Source organism: Labeo rohita, chromosome 12, assembly GCF_022985175.1.
Source record: "Labeo rohita strain BAU-BD-2019 chromosome 12, IGBB_LRoh.1.0, whole genome shotgun sequence".
Lineage (NCBI taxonomy): Eukaryota > Metazoa > Chordata > Actinopteri > Cypriniformes > Cyprinidae > Labeo > Labeo rohita.
In genome coordinates, this window is record NC_066880.1 from 15667373 (window position 1) to 15682908 (window position 15536).

Here is a 15536-nt window from a genome sequence, read left to right on the forward strand (position 1 = left end):
TAGTACAATGTGCTTATTGTGTTCATACTGAATTTCAAAACACTTTTGCTGCTGTTGAGGTGGGATACAGGTAAGGTTAGAGAAAGGTTTGTTGGTATGGGTAGGTTTAGGGGTGTGTTAAGGTGTATAGGCTGAGTTAACGGTATAATTATAAATGTAATTACAGATGTAATTATATGCAGGCATTTATTAAAATATAAGTATGATGTAAAAACATGTATGTACAAAATCCGTGCATTATATCAAATTATTTCTTTAAATGTAAATACATAGTAGTTAAGGACCACTAATATAAAGTGAGACTAAATTTTTAAACATTTTACTCAGAATTTCTACCAAATAAACTATTTTTGAGCTTGGAAACTAGAAAAAAATATTAATAATAAAAAAAATACCCATTAAGTTTTAAGATTTGACCTTCTTTACACTATCAGTCAAAAGTTTTTGAACAGTAAGATTTTTAATGTTTTTTTTAAAGAATTCACTTCTGCTCACCAAGCCTGCATTTATTTGATATGAAAGTACAGCAAAAGTAACATTTTTAAATATTTTTACTATTTAAAATAACTGTCTAAATATATTTTAAAATGTCATTTATTACTATGATTTCAGTGCTGAATCTTTAGCATCATTACTCCAGTCACATGAACCTTCAGAAATCATTCTAATATTCTGATTCACTGTTCAAAAAACATTTATTATTATTATTATGTTGAAAACAGATGAGCTGATTTTATTTCAGGTTCCTTTAATGAATAGAACGTTCAGAAGAACAGCATTTATCTAAAATAGAATAAAATAAAATAGAAATCTTTTTTAAGATTATAAATGTCTTTATCATCACTTAAGATCAATTTAAAACATCCTTGCTAAATAAAATGATCATGTGACACTGGAGACTACAGTAATGATGCTGAAAATTTAGCTTTGACCACAGGAATAAATTACATTTGAAAATATATTAAAACAGAAAGCAGTTATTTTAAATAGTAAAAATTTTTAATAATATTGCTGCTTTTGCTGTATTTTGGATCAAATAAATGCAGGCTAGGTGAGCAAAAGAGACTTTTTAAAAAAAATAAAACATGAAAAATCTCAAAACGTTTGACTGGTAGCGTATATGACTTCTCCACATCTGTAAACCACAAATAAGTATATTCATATATTTAGTGATTTCAAGACCAATTTGGTCTCATTTTTATTTATTAAACTCCCATTGGAAGTTTGCTTTGGCACCCTAGCAGGACCTAAATAATAAAGATAAATAATAAAATAAAGTTGCAAAGGAATTTGCTATTAAACAGTGTTTTTACAGGCCTTTCAGCCCTATTTCAAATTTACAAAAACTATTCATAAATCAGCACAAAATGTAAAAGTTAGTCATCAGACCATTGTTTTAGCCAACAAATAATGTGATCATTACATATTAAAAATGCATAACATTTGCAAATATAAAACAAACATTGGTCTTTTAGTTACCTTTTAGGTACTTGTGACAACTAGCCCCAGACTTCAAACAGTGACAGACCGTTAGACAGAGCTCTTGTAAGCTCAGCAGAGGGAGCTCTTTCTATCATGTGGGAAAGAGAGAGAAAGAGAGAGAAAGAGAGAGAGTTGATTCTCTCTTCACAATTCATGTTTCTCCCACAGTCTTCACACAAGCTCCTTAGGCTCCGAAGAACTTTTGGCCAACCTCACGTTTAATATGTAAAGCATACATCCCCTTCAGAACACTTCAAAATGACACATACCGGTGGCCAGATTCATCAAACATAATGGCCCGCTGTAGGCTGGTGTGGTCGCTTTTCCCCTCCCCCTCTCTCTTTTTCATTTGCTTCTGTCATTCATAGAGGGCCTTAGGTCAAAGCTAAGTGCTATTCTGCTATTAGCAGAAACTGGAGAGAATCCAGAGTCAAGAAATCTGATCTTACTAGTTTCTGGATTTTGGGAAAACATCATTTGTCTTGTTGTATGAATGGGTAGCGAGAAAAAAAAAAAAATCAAACCACAAGAACCAACATACATTCAGTCAGGGCAAGAAAGAGGATGGAAGAAAGAAACTGGAGGGGAAAAAAAAGAATGCAATAATAGTGGGTTATAAAAAAAAAACAATAACAAAATGCTTTTGTTCCTCATTTTTCCCTGCGACATGCTTCTTATTCTTTATTATTACCCACAATGCATCATCGTTCCCCTCTTTCCCCCTCTGTTCCTCCACTCTGCTTTTGTCCAGCTATCAGACAGAATTAAAAACTACAGGAGCAACAAACTCGAGCTGACATGACCTGATGAGGGCCACGGTGGGGTGATGGGAAGGGGGGGCCATGGTGGTTAGGAGAGAGCGAATCATTCAAGTCATGTGACACCCCAGTCCACTCTTCAATCAGCAACAGAATGTAACAAAGAACAAAACACTTTATTCCCGCTTCCTCTATTTTCTTCTTTGCTATTGTGCTAATATGAGCAACGGCTCTTTGTAAGGATGAGGAGTAACTGAAGAATTTCTCCCATTTTGCTTTACAGGTTAAGGTCAAAGGGGAGGCATCCTGTCTATTAAGCATCCATGATCCTCACCTCCTTCCTAAATGCTCTGTGGCCCACAAGGTGTTAGCACTGGATAAAGGGAGTGCGAAGGACAAAAAGAATTGTTATGGGGTGACAGGACGAACAGTCAGACTCAGGGAGTTTAGTGACAATTAACAAAACAACTGACCGATTTGTAGATTAATTGAAGTGGTACAGTATATATTTAATGTGTCGAACACGGTAGAGAAGAAATTGTTGAATAAAGTCTTTTTGTTCTTTGAGCACAAAAAGTATTCTCGTAGCTTCATAACTCTGTCGTCACATGGACTATTTTAACAATGTCCTTACAACCTTTCTGGGTCTTGAACGTGGTGGTTGTGTTGCTGTCTATGCAGAGTCAGCAAAAATATCTTAATTTGTGTTCCAAAGATGAACAAAGGTCTTACAGGATTCTTACAGGAGTCGGTTTCTAACTGAAATAGCTGGACAAAACACTTAATTTAACATGTCATGACATTAAAGATTGTACAATGGCGTTTTAGTGCCACATTAAAAAAAAAAGATTAAAGTCATAATATTTAGAGAATAAAATTGAAATTAAGAGAATAAAGTTGAAATATTACGAGAATAAAGTCTAAATATTTTAAGATTTAAGTTGTAATATATTTTGAGAATAAAGTCGAAATTACAAGAATAAAGTCAAAATATTTCGAGATTTAAGTCGTAATATTTCGAGAGTAAAGTCGAAATTATGAGAATAAAGTCAAAATATTTTGAGATTTAAGTCGTAATACATTTCGAGAATAAAGTCGAAATTACGGGAATTAACTCAAAATATTTCAAGAATAAAGTCGTTATATTTTGAGAATAAAGTCAAAATTATGAGAATAATGTCTAAATATTACAAGAATAAAGTAAATATATATTGAGAATAACGTCTAAATATTTCGAGAATAAAGTCGAAATTACGAGAATAAAGACAAAATATTAAGAGAATAATGTTGTTATATTTCGAGAATAAAGTCGAAATTACGAGAATAAATACAAAATATGAAGAGAATAAAATCGAAATATTTTGAGATGATTAAAGTTGTAATATTTAGAGAATAAAGTCGAAATTATGAGAATAAAGGCAAAATATTAAGAGAATAAAAAATACGAATAAAAATAAAAAATTGTATACTTTTTAAGCACAAAAGCTTGTGTAGCACAGGCTCCGGGATGCACGGTTACGTACTATTGAATCACGTCGAAAGGTCACACGGAACATAGGCAGAACCACAGACCCAGTGTTTACAAAGCGAAAGCGCAAAGACTAAGAAAGTGCAAGTAAGTCAAACCCTGTTTACAAACAAAAAGGTACAACGATGTCGGAGGATTCTGAAGTTGTAGGAGAAAACATGGAGTTTTTCAATACGCTCTACCTTTTTGAGCCGGAGTACACAGACGATGAACTTGTGGTGATTTGAAGACGTGATTCGTAGAAGTGATGGGAAGTTCGGATCATTTTACCGACTCTGACCTTTGAGTCTCGTTCAGCAAAATGAACAAATCTTTTTTCGAGTCATTTCGTTTATTTTAGCAAAATCAGCATCACGTGACAGCCCCATAAGATAAACGAATGACTCGAAAAACCTGAAGACTCAAAACAGGTGAACTAATTACAGTACAGAACCGAATCACTCCCCGAGACAACATGTTCTTCCCGAGCCGTTCAAAATGAATAAATTGTTCAAGAACTACCCGTGGATGCGCATCCCAGAGCCTGTGCTACATGAGCTTTTGTGCTTAAAAAGTACACAAAGTTTTATTCGAAAACAATGACCGATCGTTTCGCTAGATAAGACCCTTCTTCCTCAGCTGGGATCGTTTAGAGCCTTTTGAAGCTGCATTTAAACTACATTTTGGAAGTTCAAAGTCGGGGCACCAATGAAGTCCATTATATGCAGAAAAATCCTGAAATGCTTTTCTCAAAAACCATAATTTCTTTACAACTGAAGACATGAACATCTTGGATGACAAGGAGGTGAGTAAATTATTTGTAAATTGTTCTGGAAGTGGAGTTCTCCTTTAACATTACGGTTGTAACACTGATGTCACATGTACTATTTAAACAATGTCCTTACTACCGTTCTAGGCCTTGAACGTGGCAGTTGCGTTGCTGTCTGTGTAGGGTCAGAAAGCTCTTGGAATTCATCAAAAATATCTTAATTTGTGTTCCGATGAAGAACGAAGGACTTACAGGTTTGGAACAACATGAGGGTGAGTAATTAATAACAGAATGTTCATTTTGGATGAACTAACCCTTTAACCTTGTTTGTTAAGCTGTTTTATAAAAGCAATGTCACACTTGCAATCACATTGTTGGTCTGAATGCCGAAGGAGAAAGATCTAGATACATACGAGTACTTACGCATTCTGTAACACATAATAATGTCAACTGATCCTTTCAGATAAACGCTGAACTGTCAATCACCTCCGTGTGTGTGTTTGTTGGGGAAGTGTTTAGTTAGGCAGTTCAACAGGCAGACACAGCACAGCTGTAGTTGATTTGAACTGTAGCCCTGACAGCTTTAATGAGATACTTTATAGCCAACACAGATCTCCTGCCCTACTCAGGCTATTAAACACACACACACATACACACATCTACATAAGCACACTCTGTGTGTTTACATCAGGGTTAAACCTCACTGCTAGAAGTATCAAATAAATTTTAATCACAGTGAAAATTGCAATAGGGAATCCACAATAAAGTAGATCCTGTGAATTGTTTGGGCACTTAATGTGCCAAACAACATTTAGTAGTGTTTCATTTCCTCACAGTAGTTTAATCAGCAGGATTGATTGAGTTCATTGTGATTATGGTTTCATTCAAGGTAAAGGAAAAGAGCTCAGCTCAGATGCTCACATACATACTGTGTGCAACTCAAGCTGGTCCATCCCTCAACAACCATCCCTCCATTCCACTCCCGTTATCTCGTTCTCTCCCTCCTCTGTCCGTCTGTGCCATTCCCAGGTCAGTCTAGCCCAGTGTCTGTCTGAAGTCTGGGGGCAGAGTCTGATCAGAGCCTTTCAGCACAGGCCTCTGTGCATATGAAGCTAATCTGAGTGGGTCATCTCACACCCCCTCATGGCCTTTTATTCAGAAGACGCAGTCTCTCTCAGGTGCCCCATCTTTAGGTTTTATCTATACATATACACAACATAGCAGCGCATCCTATACTGGCATTTACAAACGTCAGATTGAATCTGCTCAGTAAATGGAAACATTCGATGTAGCTTGTAGATAATGCACCGTAAATGCACTTTAAAATCCATTATATAATGCAAGTGTAAGTATAAACAAATTTGTAATGCATTATAATACTTACCTGTTTATGGTGATTCCTTTAAAGAGCATAATGCACTGTAATGTGCGAGATGGTGAACGAATTTTGCCACTGGCAGATGAATGACTGGCTATAAAATTGTATTTGACACTTTTTAGTTTCAGATTAGTTTCTGCTTCAGGCAAAATCACACAAATCCTGCTTTTTCGTCTACATTTGTGAAGTTTTAACGTTTTATTGGACTGTAATATTTTTACTGTGAAAAATTATTCTGTTAATAATGTTTTTAATCAAGTTAATTCAAAAATGTGACCCTGGACCACAAAACCAGACTTAAGTAGCACTAGTCAAAAATACATTGTATGGGTCAAAATTATTGATTTTTCTTTCATGCCAAAAATCATAGGATATTAAATAAAGATCATGTTCCATTAAGATATTTTGTAAATTTCATACTGTAAATGTATCAAAATTTAATTTTTGATTAGTAATATGCATTGCTAAGAACTTCATTTGGACAATTTTAAAGGCAATTTTCTTAATATTTTGATTTTTCTTTGCACCCTCAGATTCCAGATTTTCAAATAATTGTATCTAGGCAAAATATTATCCTGTCTTAACAAACATCAATGAAAAGCTTTTTTCAGCTTTCAGGTGATGTATTTCAACAAAACTGATGGTCATTTAAAAAAAATGGACTCTTTTTTGGGTCCCGTTTTGTGGTCCATGTCACATATAGTTTCAGAATTGTTAGGAAAAATGGGTCTTAAAGTGATAGTTCACCCAAAAATGAAAATTATGTCATTAATTACTCACTCTCATGGCGTTTCAAACCTGTAAGACCTTTGTTCAACTTTGGAACACAAATTAAGATATTTTTGATGAAATCCAAGAGCTTTCTAACCCTTCATAGACAGCAACGCAACTGACACGTTCAAGGCCCAGAAAGGTAGTTAGGATATCGTTAAAATAGTCCATGTGACATCAGTGGTTCAACCGTAATTTTATGAAGCTACAGAAGTCAGAATTGCTAGATATTAAGTCATATAAACTTACAATTGCGAGAAATAAAGTAAAAATTGTGATATATAAACTTGCAATTCTCTTTTTCTCGCAATTGCGACTTTGTATTTCGCAATTCTGACTGTTTTCTTGCAGCTGCGAGTTTGCATCTTGCAATTCTGACTTTTTTTCTCAGAACTGAGATATAAACTCACAATTGCGAGTTATAAAGTTTAGTTCTGAGGAGAAAAAAAGACTGATATGCTCACAGAATTGCAAGTTTATATCATGCAATTGCAACTATTTCTCAAAATTGTGAGTTTATATCACGCAATTCAGAGAAAAAAGTCAGAATTGTGAGATAAGTCGCAATAACCTTTTTTTTGTAATTTTTTATTCAGTGGCAGACACGGGCTTTCATACTACAGGCTTTCATACTATAGACAGTGTTATGCCTCAAAATTGTAGTTTTGGATTATACTTTAAAAAAGACAATGACTAGAGATACAAATGTATGTCAAATCCATGCTTTTAAAGTCTGAAAGGGATCAGCAGATGCTTTATGAGGAGGAACATGTCAAGAGAGAATGGGCCAGTGTGTGTGTTCAGTTCAGTAGACACGTCCTTTGGCCTCATTAGATGGTTAACTCAGTGCTCATTCAGGTGTAGTGTGAGTGAGGAGTGTGTGTGTGTATTCAGTGTAGTTCAGTGGACACGTCCTTTGGCCCCATTAGATGGTTAACGCACTGCTCATTCAGCCGTGTGAAACAGGACACACACAAGAAAGCCGAGCAGAGGAGCCATGTGCGTACGACTGTATGTGCGTATGCGTTTTGCCAATTATTAACATTTGTAAACACACATACTTGCACATAAGATAAACAGAGATACAAAGAGGATACAGTACTCTTTTTTTTTGATATGGCTTTTCCTTTCTCTCTTCCTCATTCGCTCCCCGTCTCCTCTCGTCTACATTAACAGCATGTGGCGTTTCTGACTGTTACGGCTTGCTAATTATGGCTGTTTTGTTGCTGTGTTCTCCAGAACAATTGGATGATTGTTGAGTGCAAAGATTCGAAAGACAAGCACTGGCCTCTTTCTCTTTTTTGTCTTTCTTTCTCTCCATCTTTCTTCCCTTCTGTCGCTCTTTCTCTCCCCCTTAAACCCCCCTTATTAACATTCGCTCACTGCTTTGTATTTGCTCTTGTTATACAAGGATTGTGAAAGCGCTTGTGTAAGAAAATGATTTTTTTTTGGCTTTTAGTATGAAAATGTTAGCTTATATGTTACCTTGTGTACAAGGTATACGCATTTGAAACTTAGTCACTAACTTCTGCCAATATGGATCAACGATTTTGATGACATCACCCTGCACTTCAGCTTCTCATCAAACTTTCTGTCCAATCAAATGCTCTCTAGAATCCAAAGCGTCCTGCCCCCTACATTATAAACAGATGCTGAAGCTGCTGCTGAAATCAGTCACTTGCTCACAGAATTAGTATTTTCTGAACAGTGAATGGTATAAATATACATTCCGTTGGGACGAACGAAGTCTGGTTTCGCTTTGCATCACACGAACCACTGCAGCGCACACATAGTCTGCTCCGGTCCAAGACGGCACGGAGTGGATTATAGGCGCGAGTCAGCACAGACCACAAAACATATTGGGCACCTTTAAATTCTACACAAAATGTTATTTTATAAATAGATAATGCGATATGGATGAGATTGTGGCTGTGGCTATTCTTTACCAAGCTCATCGGCTCTGGCCCAAGCTGTGATATAAACGAAACACTACTGGCTATTTAAAAAAGGGGGCGGGGCCCCGCCCTGTTTTGGTGTTTCAGTTAAAATGATGTCTCCACATAAATAACACTGTTTCAAAGCTCGTCATTGGACCTTTAAGTTCTAATATCTTTTTTATTGTTGTTGGGTACATAAATGAAGATAATAAAACAGCTAGGGTCAGCTATTTAATGCAGTGTGACAACCAGCCCCACTGTTTTGTTAATAGATCCGGAAAGAATTCATGTTTTGTCATTTTTTCTGTTTGTGCATGCAGACCTTATCTGTAAGTAAAGCGTGTGGTAGAGTGGGGGTCATTCCCACATCAACTGCTGTCTTTTTTCCCACAGACATCTTTGAACACTGAATTCAGACAGCCACAGATAACTCTGAAGCAACCATGCCTGACCTCAAAAGTGTGAGTGTGTTCAAAGTTTGTGCTGAAAGGTCCCCCGGCTTATCAAGATGTTTGAGTTCATTCACATTTCCAAGGGGATTCAAAACATGTCTGTAAAGCCTGTGTTTTTGGGAAATACGTGGTCTGTTACATTCTTCCTTTCTTAATCATCAGAGGCCGTAGCTAATAATTGAACCTACTGGAACCTCAGGACTTTTGAAAAGACACCAGTGGAAGAACAATAGATTAGGGCTGTCAGTTTAACATAGTAATTTAGTGTGATTACTAAAAATCAAAGCATATAAAATGCTACAAAATAGAAAACAACAGAACAAAATGTACCAAAAGTACTTTTACTATCATAAAAAACAAAAATTGTGTGGAGTTATATTAAAATATGTCCTGTTTTTTTCAAGCTTTATAATGGCAGTGAATGGGGGGTTGAGATTTTGAAGCTTAAAAAAAGTGCATCCATCCATTTTAAAAGTACTCCACACAGCTTCAAGAGGTTAATAAAGTTCTTCTGAAGTGAATCGGTGTACAAATATGTATGTACAAAAAATATCCATATTTAAACCCGTAATAGCTTCCACTAACTGTTGTACAAACGCTCATGACAGAGTGATGTTTATAGTTTGAAATATGAATATCTTTCTTACACAAATGCATCACTTCACTTCAAAAGGCCTTTATTCACCCTCTGGAGCCATGTGGAGCACTTTTTATGATGGATGGATGCACTTTTTTGGGCTTCACAATCTCAACACCCATTCACTGCCATTATAAAGCTTTGAAGAGCCAGAACATTTTTAAATATAACTCTGATTGCATTTTTCTGAAAGAAGAAAGTCATATACACTTAGGACGACTTGAGAGTGAGTAAGCCATGGGGTCATTTCATTTTTGGGTGAACTGTTCCTTTAAGTTTAACAAGTATCTTATAACGCACATTCAAGTTTTACAGCAAGTGTGTGTGTGTTTCTATGCGTTTGCAGGTAAAGGTTTGAGAATGGGTTTATTGTGTCCCCTAAGTGACTCTCTGTGGTGCAGGTCACTGACCAGTCAGAGGAACTCAATATTCAATTCTGTCCTTTGCATTTCCACAGTGGTGTGTGTATGTGTGTGTAGCCCCACAGCTGTCATCACTTCATTGTGTCACCAATTACCCATAATTACTCCTGGCAGCATAGGTTGCATTGAGCTATGAACACAAAGCCCACCAAACATTCATCCAGTTACTGAGGAGTGAGTGGGCTCCATTCACTGTTTTACACACATTATACTGTATACACACCTGTTACTGTAGTGTATAGAACACGTTATACAAATAAAGATCTGTGTGTTTAATTTTTCAAACCAGTTATGGCAATGTTAGAAACAAGTAAAAGGAGAGACGGTATAATGATTGATACAGTGATACTGTGCTGTGAGTATTTAAGACATATTGCTGCTGCACAAATAGCATACATAATAACCCATAGCAGACCTATACAGGTGGAGCTGGGGAGGTGGAGGGTTTCAGAGGAACTCTGAAAGCACGCTGCGAAATACTCCAGTGAATGCTAACCAGCTGTTTAAATGTAAAGCAGCAAGCTCATTGGCTGCATATGCAATGTGAACCCATCAGCTTGAGCCAAGTAGTCTAACGCTGTGAATATCTTCAGTTTGCATTAACGACCCATCAGCCTACACCATCTAGAGTTTCATGCCAGAACTTTGCATAAATATACTAGTAGTATACTTATAGTATATAATTATAGTATATAAGTATATAATATAATTTTTCCAGTCTTCTTTGAAAACTCTTTGTAAGGAACAGCCACAATATAAGCATTTAATCTCTAAAAATCTTCTCAATTGCTTTTTTAAGTTCAATTTAAAAATGATTTCTTTACACGTGTCACAACATTTGACATCACTGATGCAAAAAAAAAAAAAAAAAAAAAGTGCAGCACAAGAAAATTTAATTAAAGAAGCAATTGAATTGTTAGGGTGAAGAAGTGGGTGGAAATGAAATTTTCCTCATGACTAACATGACTGACAGTAAAAGTGGAATATACACTGCCAGTCAAAAGTATTTGAACAGTAAGATTTTTAATGTTTTTTTCTTCTGCTCACCAAGCGTGCGTTTATTTGTTCCAAAGTACAGTAAAAAAAACTGTACAATTTTTGAAATATTTTTACTATTTAAAATAACTGTTTTCTGTTTGAATATATTTTAAAATGTAATTTATTCCTGTGATTTCAAAGCTAATTTTTTTAGCATCATTACTCTAGTCACATGATCCTTCAGAAATCATTTTAATATTCTGATTTGCTGCTCAAAAACATTTTTTATTATTATTATGTTGAAAACAGCTGGGTAGAATTTTTCAGTTTCTTTGATGAATAGAAAGTTCAGAAGAACATCATTATTTGAAACAGAAATGTTTTGTAACATTATAAAAATCACTTTTGAAAACTTTTGACTGGTAGTGTATATGTGTGTGTGTTAAATGTAAAGAGCAGCTGGGACATTCTGCTTAACATCTAATTTTGTGTTTCACAAAAGAAACAAAATAATAGTTGGAGTGGCATAAATTAAGCCTTTAGAGCATAACGACAGGTGTCAAAATGCACTTTAGGTTAACAGTGCTAAATGGGACACATGAAGACACTCTAATGCCTGAGTGAATCTTCTGTTATGCCCGAAAAAATGCCAGCTGTAAGACACACTCATTCAGTCCAGCTCTAAAGATTCATTTCAGCTGAAAGCTTTCGACAGCTTTATCTCTCAAACCCTCTCGTTCAATAGCCACATTCATACATTTGGAAAAGTCAAATACGAGAGGGGGAGGGAAGAAGCATAGAGAGCGACAGAGAATGAAGTACGCTGATTGAAAAAAGCCAGACTCTTCTTCTCCTTTAATTATGCAATTCTTCCTGCACCACAGTCTATTCCTTCAGTTCATTTTCTAAACAATTTTTCCACCTCAATTTCCAGTGACATCTTAAAACTGTAGCAAGCTCCAAATTAAGGGTCAGGCTACAGGCTGCTTCTGATTTAGAACATAAAGAACTGAAGAACAGAGAAACCGACTGCTGCTACCACTGCGCGGCTAACTGTTACCATCTGTCTGTGTGTGTGCGTGTGTGTTTGAGAGGGCCTGTAGCCCTCACTCGTATTTCCCCCTCATTCCATCCGCGTCCCGCTGATTCTAACCCACTCTAAATGCTCCATAAAGCCCGTGCACATGAGAGGAACTGACTTAACAAGGTGCGAGACCCAGGTCTGACCAATCGCAGGTCACGGTTTGGGGCTTCACTCCCACCCTGCCTTTCTGATTGGTTGCCTGTGTTACCCAGATGTTCTCTTTTTAATGATTTTTTAACCATTAACTTGATAGTTGTTTATGGCTGTGAAATGCTGGAATGTAGGGCTGAGGGGACGCAGATTGAGGGATGAAGGAAACAGGGGGTGTGTACCGTCTGGAGGAGTGGGAATCTAATGTTCAGAGTGGATAATAGTTAGGAATGAAAGGAAATAGGCAAGCCCTAAGAGCTTAGAAAACAAGATAATGTGTTTGTGTAATGTGTTTGTTTATACATTTGTGCTTTTACGATTGTACTTTTTTATGTTGTATTGACAGGATAAACACAGGAACGAAGACCAGATGACTAGCACATTAAATAGAACATAATGTAACAAGTTGTACATAATCTCTGTAGCACATTTCCCAACAGATATGTTAGAAAGTAGCATTTTTTAAAATTTAAATCCGCCATTAACCTCTTGTAAGTTTGCTACATGCAATTTAAATAGATCTTTCTTTAGTTCATCCTTAGGATGATTGAATTTGACAGTTTGTCAATTGATAGACAATAGAGTGCTAGGATGACGTATTTTGTTGTCCAAACAGGAAGTTAGCATCACCCTGACAGATTTTTCCATTAGCTTTTGGATTATTGCCGAAAACAAACTCTGTAACCAGGCAAATATTATTATTCTTGCACGTTTTTTAGTGATACTCTTCACTAATTAACACAGCTTGAATTTTGAAACCATAATTTAAATTGCCAGAAACTAACTACACCATGGTCACATGACTTCAGTGTCACCTTCCGACAATTTCCTAAGATGTTCATGTTTTTCTTTCTTCAGTCAAAAAGAAATGAGGGTTTCTGAGGAAAACATTCCAGGATTTTTCTCCATATAGTGGACTTCAAAGGGGATCAACGGGTTGAAGGTCCAAATTCGCAGTTTCAATGCAGCTTCAAAGGGCTCTACACGATCCCAAATGAGGAATATGAGTCTTGTCTAGTAGAAATGATCAGTTATGTACCAAAAAAAAAAAAAAATTGATATACTTTTAAACCTGAAATACTCGTCTTGCACTAGCTCTGCAATGCGTGTTCATGCTACGACTTCATGCATTACGCAATCACGTTAAAAAAAGGTCCTGTAGTTAGTTCTTTGTCTGTGTATTTTGGTTCAAAAAGGTAGGGTAAAAAAAACTCCATCTCATTTTCTCCCCCAACTTCAAAATTGCCCAGCATCGTTGTTTTAACTTTTTTTGTAAAACGCATTTGACTTTCTTTGCTCGTTCGCTTTGTAAACACTAGATCATGACTATGTAATGCGTGAAGTCGAGCTAGTGCAAGACGAGCATTTGTGGTTAAAGAGTATATTATTATTTTTTTTTTTTTTTAGAAAATGACTGATTGTTTCACGAGATAAGACTCTTATTTCTCGGCTAGATCGTGTAGAGCCTTTTGAAGCTGCAGTTGGACCTTAAAGGGATAGTTTAGCCAAAAATAAAAATTAGCCCATTGTTTACTCACCCTCCAGGCATCCTATGTGTATATGACTTTGTTCTTTCAGACGAATCCAATCTGAGTTATATTAAAAATGGTCCTGGCACTTCCAAGCTCTAAAATGGCAATGGGGGTGTGTTTCACTTCATCAGTCCAAAACAAGTCCAATAAAGTGCATTCATCCATAATAAAATATCCATATTTAAAATGTAAGAATCAATTTAATGTAGCTTGAGCTAACTGGTTGTACACAGAAGCAGCTCCGGGCAGATGATGTAAGGTGTCGATGTTGCACATGTGCCACTCGGAAGTGAAGAACACGAACACACCGTGGAGAAACCAAAACAAAGGCCACAAATTAGAAGTTCAAAACGATGATTTGTAAAGAAAAATGACGGAGGATTTCTAATATAAACCAAGAGAAGACTGGTTTTCATTTGCTAAAGTAAGGAAACTTTGATTCCTTTGCTCCTGTAAACAAACATTGGTTTGTGAGAGACTGACCAGCACATGCGCAACACCGACTCCATACATCATCCGCCCAGAGCTGCTTTCGTGTTACGTTTTAAATATAGGTATTTTTCTTACAAAAATGCGTGGATTTGCTACAGGAGGCCTTTATTCACCTCTGGAATCATGTGAGGCACTTTTTATTATGAATGGATGCACTTTATTGGACTTGTTTTGGACTGATGAAGAGAAACACACCCCCCCATGCCAAGATAGGAAGTGACAAGATCATTTTTAATATAACTCCAACTGGATTCGTCTGAAAGAAGGAAGTCATATACACCTAGAATGCCTGGAGGGTGAGTAAATAATGGGCTAATTTTCATTTTTGGGTGAGCTATCCATTTAATTTCTTTTTGAATGAAGAAAGAAAAACATGGACGTCTTGGAAGACACAGGGGTGAGTAAATTATCAGGAAATTTTAATTCTGGAGTGAACTAATCTTTTAACTTATTTCTGGGTTTTGGCCTACAAAAATCGATTATATGCCAAAACAACAACAGAACAGTAAACTGTTGCCATATTGCATTTCTCACTTACACCACAACCTCCGACAATCAGGGGGCATTGTTGAAAAAACAGGACAGAGGCCTCCACCTCTAAACATGATGTTGAGGGAGCCCCACAGCAAATTCTGTGCAATGGACCCCAAATTCCTAATGACTCGACAACAGTCCAAATGTTCAAGTTGCCTTTTTCATGTTAAGGAGAACTTAGATGCATCTTGTAACAATACTACGTGATAAAAAGCACGCTATAGCAAGATACCAAAAATAAAGAACACATTCGCAAACACCAACGTTGCCGGTTAGCCCAAAATCCTCATTTTTAATCAAATCGGCCCCAGTGGACTAGTACACAATTATACTCCCATCAATCATTTGAAACATATAGCATTATAATCACATAAACATAGGCCTGCTATAAACATTGCAGTCTAATCACTGTATTCAGAGTAGCAGACATTTGAGTTTTTATGTTGCCCGTTTTATTTGTAAAAACTAACTATTCTAGCATGATGAAAAATGAAAGGACCTTGGCTTTACTAATCTTACTGTGAGGCTTAGAGATGCTATAAAAGCACATACTGTAAATGAGAGGCCAGTTCTATCCAATATATACACTACATATACAATGTATGCTGACTTAAATGAACTTGGGTTGCAACTGTTAACTTGTTAACAAAACT